The following is a 6,657-nucleotide window of genomic DNA, read 5'->3' as shown; positions in this document are numbered from 1 at the left end:
CCTGCCCACTTTGCAATTTCTTCATAAGATGCTCTACGCATTTTACCGCTTTTGGTTTATGTATGCAATCCTTCACTCATCCAACACTCCCACCGCTTTCGGACTTCCAACTTTGAAGGATCTAACGGTTGAAGGATCTAACGGAACCTGAGAAATCTAACGGTTGTAAGAGTTTTGTCAAACCACCAGGAATTATTGCTTCGGTCGTAGACAATTTTTGACATTTGGTTTTCACTGACTCAAAGAAATAAGCACGCATGGAATCCATTATCAATAACTCCTTTGGTTGAAAAAAGGATCCCATACGACACTGCCAAACTTTTTGTAGCCATTCATGCATGATTGTTTCGCACATCTAGCCGTTCGCGTTTGCACAAATAATTACGTCATTAGAAAAATCTCCCTTCGGAGTAGTCTTTCGTTTAAAAATTATCATCGGATTTAGCTTGTCACCATTTGCGGCACAAGCTAACACACATGTAAATGACATTCTTTCATGCCCCGTCACAAACACAGATACAGTTTTTGCACCAGTTTCATCAACAGTTCTGTTTGCAGGAAAGTCGAAAGCTAACGGCGTTTCATCCATATTTATTATCTGTGACCGAAGAAGTTTTTTTTTTTTTTTTTTTTTTTTTTTTGTCAATAATAGCTGTCACATATTTAAGAAAAGATGACTTTTTATCCTGCCAATCCATTGGTAATTGTTGCCCGACTATTGTTCTAGTATGCACAGAAATATTTTTTCTTTTCATAAATCTGCTACACCTCCTTTGAAATCATTTATGTTCATTCGTTTTGCTATAAATTTTGCTTGTAAGCGAATTTTTACAATCAAAATTGCCATTCCCTTTCCTCATTGCTCCTTTATCCAGTTTTCAAGGTCGTCCTCTAGATTTGGCCACCTTACAGTACCAATTCTTTTGGCTCATTTCTGTTGTGGCATATATTTAAGAAGTTCTTTTTCAGTCCTCCAACATCGAATACGTCTGTCGTCCACTTCAAACTCTCGAGCTGCTGCTCGATTTCCAATTTGTTCAGCACGTGAAATTACTTTAAGCTTAAAACCAGCAGTATAGCTTCTGTGCCGTTTAGGGACATTTTCAAAAATTTTCCGCTCCCTTCTTACTTAAAAACTATCCAACAAGTACTTGTACCCAAACTTATGGGATCTGTACTTGGCAGAATGCCAAGAAAAATCCATTCATGCTGAAGGGGAAATACACCAGAGTTCGTTATTGCGAGGCAGGTGGATTCGTGTCCGCTTTTGAAAAAAATTGCAGGAAAGGCAAGTGGGGAAAAGTTGGGTCCTGGAAGATTCATCGAATGGCAGAGGAGAGACAATATTCAAACTGATGAGAATGTTGATTTGAAAGGGGGAAGAATGTTATTGTTCTGAGATCTCATTTAGGGTGAATAAGGCATGTAGGTCTGTTCAAGGAAAAGAATGTAAACAAAATAACGTTCGCAAAAAGTAACTAAGTGGTCTTTTGTGTGGGAACAGCACCAGTCTATGCACAATGACAAGCCATTCAAACTACCATCCAACTGTACACTGACCATCATAGGAAATATTTTATTTTTAGTGCACCTAAACGCCGCATGGGTAGAAACGCCGCACCCCCTGAAAATTTAAGTTTTAAAACGTAAATGCCGCGGCGTTTCTTTCGGAAATTACAGTAATTCAGTTCTGCGTTTCTTCATCCATGCCCTAAATTGAAGATGCATAGAAGAGAGAAGGACAATGACAAGCCATTCAAACTATGTACAATGACCATCATAGGAAATATTTTATTTTTAGTGCACCTAAACGCCGCATGGGTAGAAACGCCACAGCGTTTCTTTCGGAAATTACGGTAATTCAGTTCTGCGTTTCCTCATCCACGCCCCAAATAGAAGATGCATAGAAGAGAGAAGGACAAAGACCCTCCCTCATCTATGCATATTCTATTTGGAGTATGGAATGAGGATCCATAGACGTTGTTATTTAAAAAAGTCAAAATGTATTCCTCAAAATTAAACAGATTGATAATCGTGCACTTCAACAGTTACCAGCCTATGATCCTGCTATTCGCAGCTTGCAGAAAAGACCTCGCTCCATCATCGGACGTGAATACAGTATCTATCTTCCAGTTAGAAGGCGTAGACATGCCCCTTTCTTCTATGGCATTCGGAGCTGAGACAGCGAGTGTACAATACGCACAGCAGATCTCTCCAAATTTCTATGTTTCTGACCCAGTCCCGTAGGTGATCAGAGAGTACAAATTACGATAGTTATCCTCGGATAAGACAAAATGTCCTTTTTAAGGACACCTATTGATACGGATTATAGTGATGCATACTCGGAAATCTCTTCAATCTCGAATAAAACTTTTCCTTTATGGAAAGAAGACTTTCTCCTGGAGCCAAATGCAAAGAAGAATAAGTCAAAGAAAGTTAAGAAAAATTATCATGATGACTCGAACCAACCATCTACGAGCAAAACCAATGCAGAAGCCGTGAAGAAAGGACCAACGACATCAATTGAAGACTTGGAGAAGATAAACAAGCAGCTAATAGCGAAGTTTGGAAAAGGATGTTATACACTCCCGTTGACGCCGATGAACAACAACCCTAAAGATAAACAAGAATGGATCACTCCTCAAAAAACAGCTAAAATTCCTCCTGAAGAAACCGAAATGGATATAACAATTGAAAACTGATTTGAATATCTTAATGACAGAGAAGAATCCGACGCTGAGAAAAATAAAGATGAAATCCCACCTCCCATTGTATTCAAACAAAATCTGATTGACTGGATTAAAGTACATAAATTACTTACAGAATCTTGTAAAGAAGAATTCGAAGCAGATATAAAAGCCAGGCTCCTTTATGATAATCTTAAAACTATCGATGACTACTGCGCAGCTACGAAAATATTGCAATCACGAAGTATCCCCTTCCATTCCTATTTACTGGAAAGCAAGAAACCCATTAAAGTCATTTTGAAGAATTTACCTGAAACCACAGCCACAGAAGCAATCTATGAAGATCTTGCCAGATGGAATTTTTCCATAATTAATATTACTCAATTTACTAAAAAGCAAGAAGTTTCCATTATAAAGCTCCCAATTTACTTACTCGAACTTAAGAAATCATCAGCCTGCCAAGCCATTTATCAATTAAATAATATGTTCAGTATCAACATTAAAATTGAAAATTACTCACCAAAACAAAGAATTATACAATGTTACAGATGTCAAGAATTCGGCCATTCACAGCACTTACGTTTAAACCCTGAACGTTGCTGTAAATGTGGACAGCAACACCACAGCAAACTTTGTCCATTAAAAGCAGAAGAAAAACCCACATGCATTTTTTCCCATTTACAGCACGTCAGCTCATACAGAGGATGCCCGGCTTACAAAAAAAGATTCGAAAGATTTGAAAACCAAAAGAAAATTCCCGCGAAACCTACAGTTCCTATTCCTACCGCTGCTGATTTTCCACAGACCCTCAATAAGCAAGATGAAGAAATAGCCGATGAAAATACTATTCCTCCGAAGACTTTCTACAACACAAAATTAAAGAAAGGACTGAAACCCCCTCCCGACGATTTTACAGAAGCTTTTGAATGGCTACGAGATCGAAAAATAGAAGATTCCTCAGCTTCATTAGCAGTAATCAGACGATTCAAGCAGTGAAGTCGACAGCGGAGAAGTTTGCTCCGGCTTCAAAGCAGCATCACTCTTGATGAAATTCACGGAAGAAGAAGATTCATTCCACACCTTGAAGAAACTTAAGTAATTTCCACCATAATGACTGTTCTTTACTAATTTTTTTGAACCTTTGAGCCCATCTCTTCAATCTCCAGCCAAGCTGCTCTTCCCGGGGTCAGTACTTGGGAAGGTGACCACCCACGTGACTGACCTCGGCGAATCAGTTTTAATTTCTCCTCTCCAGCTCGACGGTGCTGGACTAAATATCTTTTCCCACTGCAAAGAGGCATGTGTCTTTTTTCCCATAGCCAACAGTGTTCTTTCACGAACAAACATCGGATTCGCATTCGCATTTAGTGAAATGGTCTGCTGTGATACTGTTACTTAGGCTGGCCTCAGCGCGAACTTCATCGCACTCTTACCAGCACCTCAGGTGCCCCTTAGCAGGGAGTCCACACGTACAAGACCTTATTTGGTTTGCCACTAATGGGTGAACTAGGTGGAGGGGGAAAAATGTATATATATATATAGGCCCATGCCTGTAATTATGTTGCAAGAACACAGAGATGTGAGGGTATCAAAATATGCCCTATGTATGATGCTTGTGTGTGAAATTACTACGTGAAACCAACATTGTTCCTTAGGGCCTTTGTGAATATGAAAAGATGAGAAATTAAAAGTGACTGCAAAGGACAGGAATCAGATATCAAATGTTAAAAGATGGGTGGCATATGGGCGTAGGTTTAAATCATCTTCTCAGAGTTCATACTTAAAAGTTGTCGGCAAAATGAACCGTGTCATTGCTAATTGTTTTGTTGAAAAAGTTATTGTTAATATGTCCAATGTGCGTTTTGATATCTTCGACTTTTAGTTCTTTGTGTAAATCCTCGTTACGGATGAACCAAGGCGCTCCCGTGATTTTTCGAAGGAAGTTATTTTGGAATGTTTGGAGTTTTTGGAAATCTGACTTAGATGCGGTACACCAGGCCAGTGAAGCATACGTGAACACAGGGCAAAGTATTGATGTATAAATACGCTTTTTCCGCGCAAGATCAAGTTTTGAGGATGCTTTGATGATCGGGTTGAGTGTGCGAGCAATGCCAGTTGCTTTGCCGACAGCAGTTGACATATGGGGGTTCCAGGTGAGTGTTGTATTAAATTGCACACCTAAATAGATTGCTTTGCTAACTTTTGGAATTTTTTCATTAAATAGTGTGAGTTCAGTGTGTACGTTTTTCCTTCTATGTCGTCCGATAAGCAAAAGCTGTGATTTGATGGCATTGATACATGTTCTCCAGGTACAACACCATTTCTCAATTTCTCGCATGTGGCCCTGTATGCGTTTAATTGCATGGTCGGGATTTAAAGATCAGGACAGAGTGGCTGTATCATCAGCATAACATGCTGTGATGCAGTTAATGTTATCGTCAAAAAGCGAGAAATCCATTGCATAAATCTGGACCTAAATTTGAGCCCTGGACGATGCCGGCCTGAATTTGCCTGAGGGGGGAGTAGAAATTACCGTATCTGATGGCGAATGTGCGATTCGTGATAAAAGAATAAATTAATAGAATCATCTCCCGGGTGACATTGAGAGGAAGCATTTTATAAAGAAGCCCATTATGCCAGACGCGGTGAAAAGCTTTGGCCGCGTCTAGCATAAGAAACGCCGTCGTCTGATGTTTATAGATTGCAGAACTAATAAACTCCACTATCCTAACCAGCTGCATGGTGGTAGAGAGTCCTTTTCTAAATCCGAACTGCTGATCAGGCAGTGAGCTCAGTACAAAATCCAGACATTTATAAATAATTCTTTTGAAAATTTTGCCTAATGTTGGTAACAGGCTAATCAGACGGCAGCTTTCTACCCGTGTTAAGATCTTTCCCGGGCTTAGGGATAAGAATAATCGTTGCATGTTTCCATGCAGTTGGGAAGTAGCTCAAATACAGGCAGGCGTTAAAGATTCCACATAGTTTGGGGATGTAGCGACTCAGTAAATTTTTAATCATTCTATTTGAGATATTGTCCTTGCCGGGTGCTTTGCGATTATGCAATTTTGAAATAATGGTGTTTACTTCAGTGGGAACAGTGAAATTTGGGATGTTCCAAACAGTAGGTTGGAGTAGCCATCTTTCGATAGTGTTAATTACATGTTCTATAAAAGTAGGATTGGAAGGGTTTGTGTTTGGCTTGAATTGTTCTGTGAAGTGGTCAGCGAAAGCATTTGCTTTTTCTTCATCCGTATATAAGTGCTTAGTGTTGTTTTTCAGTGCCATGTTTTTAGTTTTTCTTGCTTTTTGTCTTCTGATGTATTTCCAGAATGCACCATCTTTAATATTAAGATTGTCAATCGTGTGGTTCCAGGTGGTGACGCGGTGCTCGTCAATGAGGTTTTTAATCTGTCTGTTCATTTTATTGACCAACGACTTAACCGCTGGGTCGCGTGAATAGATGTAGAGCTTATGGAGTCTGTTCCTTTCTCGGATCATGATTTTTATGTTTGAGGGTAGTTTTAAATAATCTGTATTTGTTTTTATTTCCAAAGTGGCATTCTTGAAGGCATCATTTAAATGTTCAGTAATATTTTGTATGGCGTTATCAACATCCTCTGTGGTGCTTAGTGGATACTTGCTTGGGATCTGAATGTTTACCAAATTTTTGAACTTATTCCAGTCTGTGCTTTTAGAAATATGCTCCTTCTCCACTATGTAGATTCCCAAGTGTGCCATGTGCCATTCCAAGTGTGTGGAACATGGTCCGATGATAAATTGTCTGTCACTTCCGTGGCAAGTGGAAAATTCGTGGATGATAAAAATAAGTCCAGAATATCTGGGTACTGTCTGGTATTAGTCGGTCGGAAAGTGAACTCATTTGGGGGATGAATGTAGAATGGGTTGTTAAAAAGGAAATTATAAAGAATTTCGTCATTTTTGTTGGTCCTACGGCATCCCCAGCTGG

Source organism: Stegodyphus dumicola, chromosome 11 (genome assembly GCF_044657685.1).
Source record: "Stegodyphus dumicola isolate Sdum_Otavi_A_Nest chromosome 11, ASM4465768v1".
NCBI lineage: Eukaryota > Metazoa > Arthropoda > Arachnida > Araneae > Eresidae > Stegodyphus > Stegodyphus dumicola.
This window is presented reverse-complemented; position numbering follows the sequence as displayed.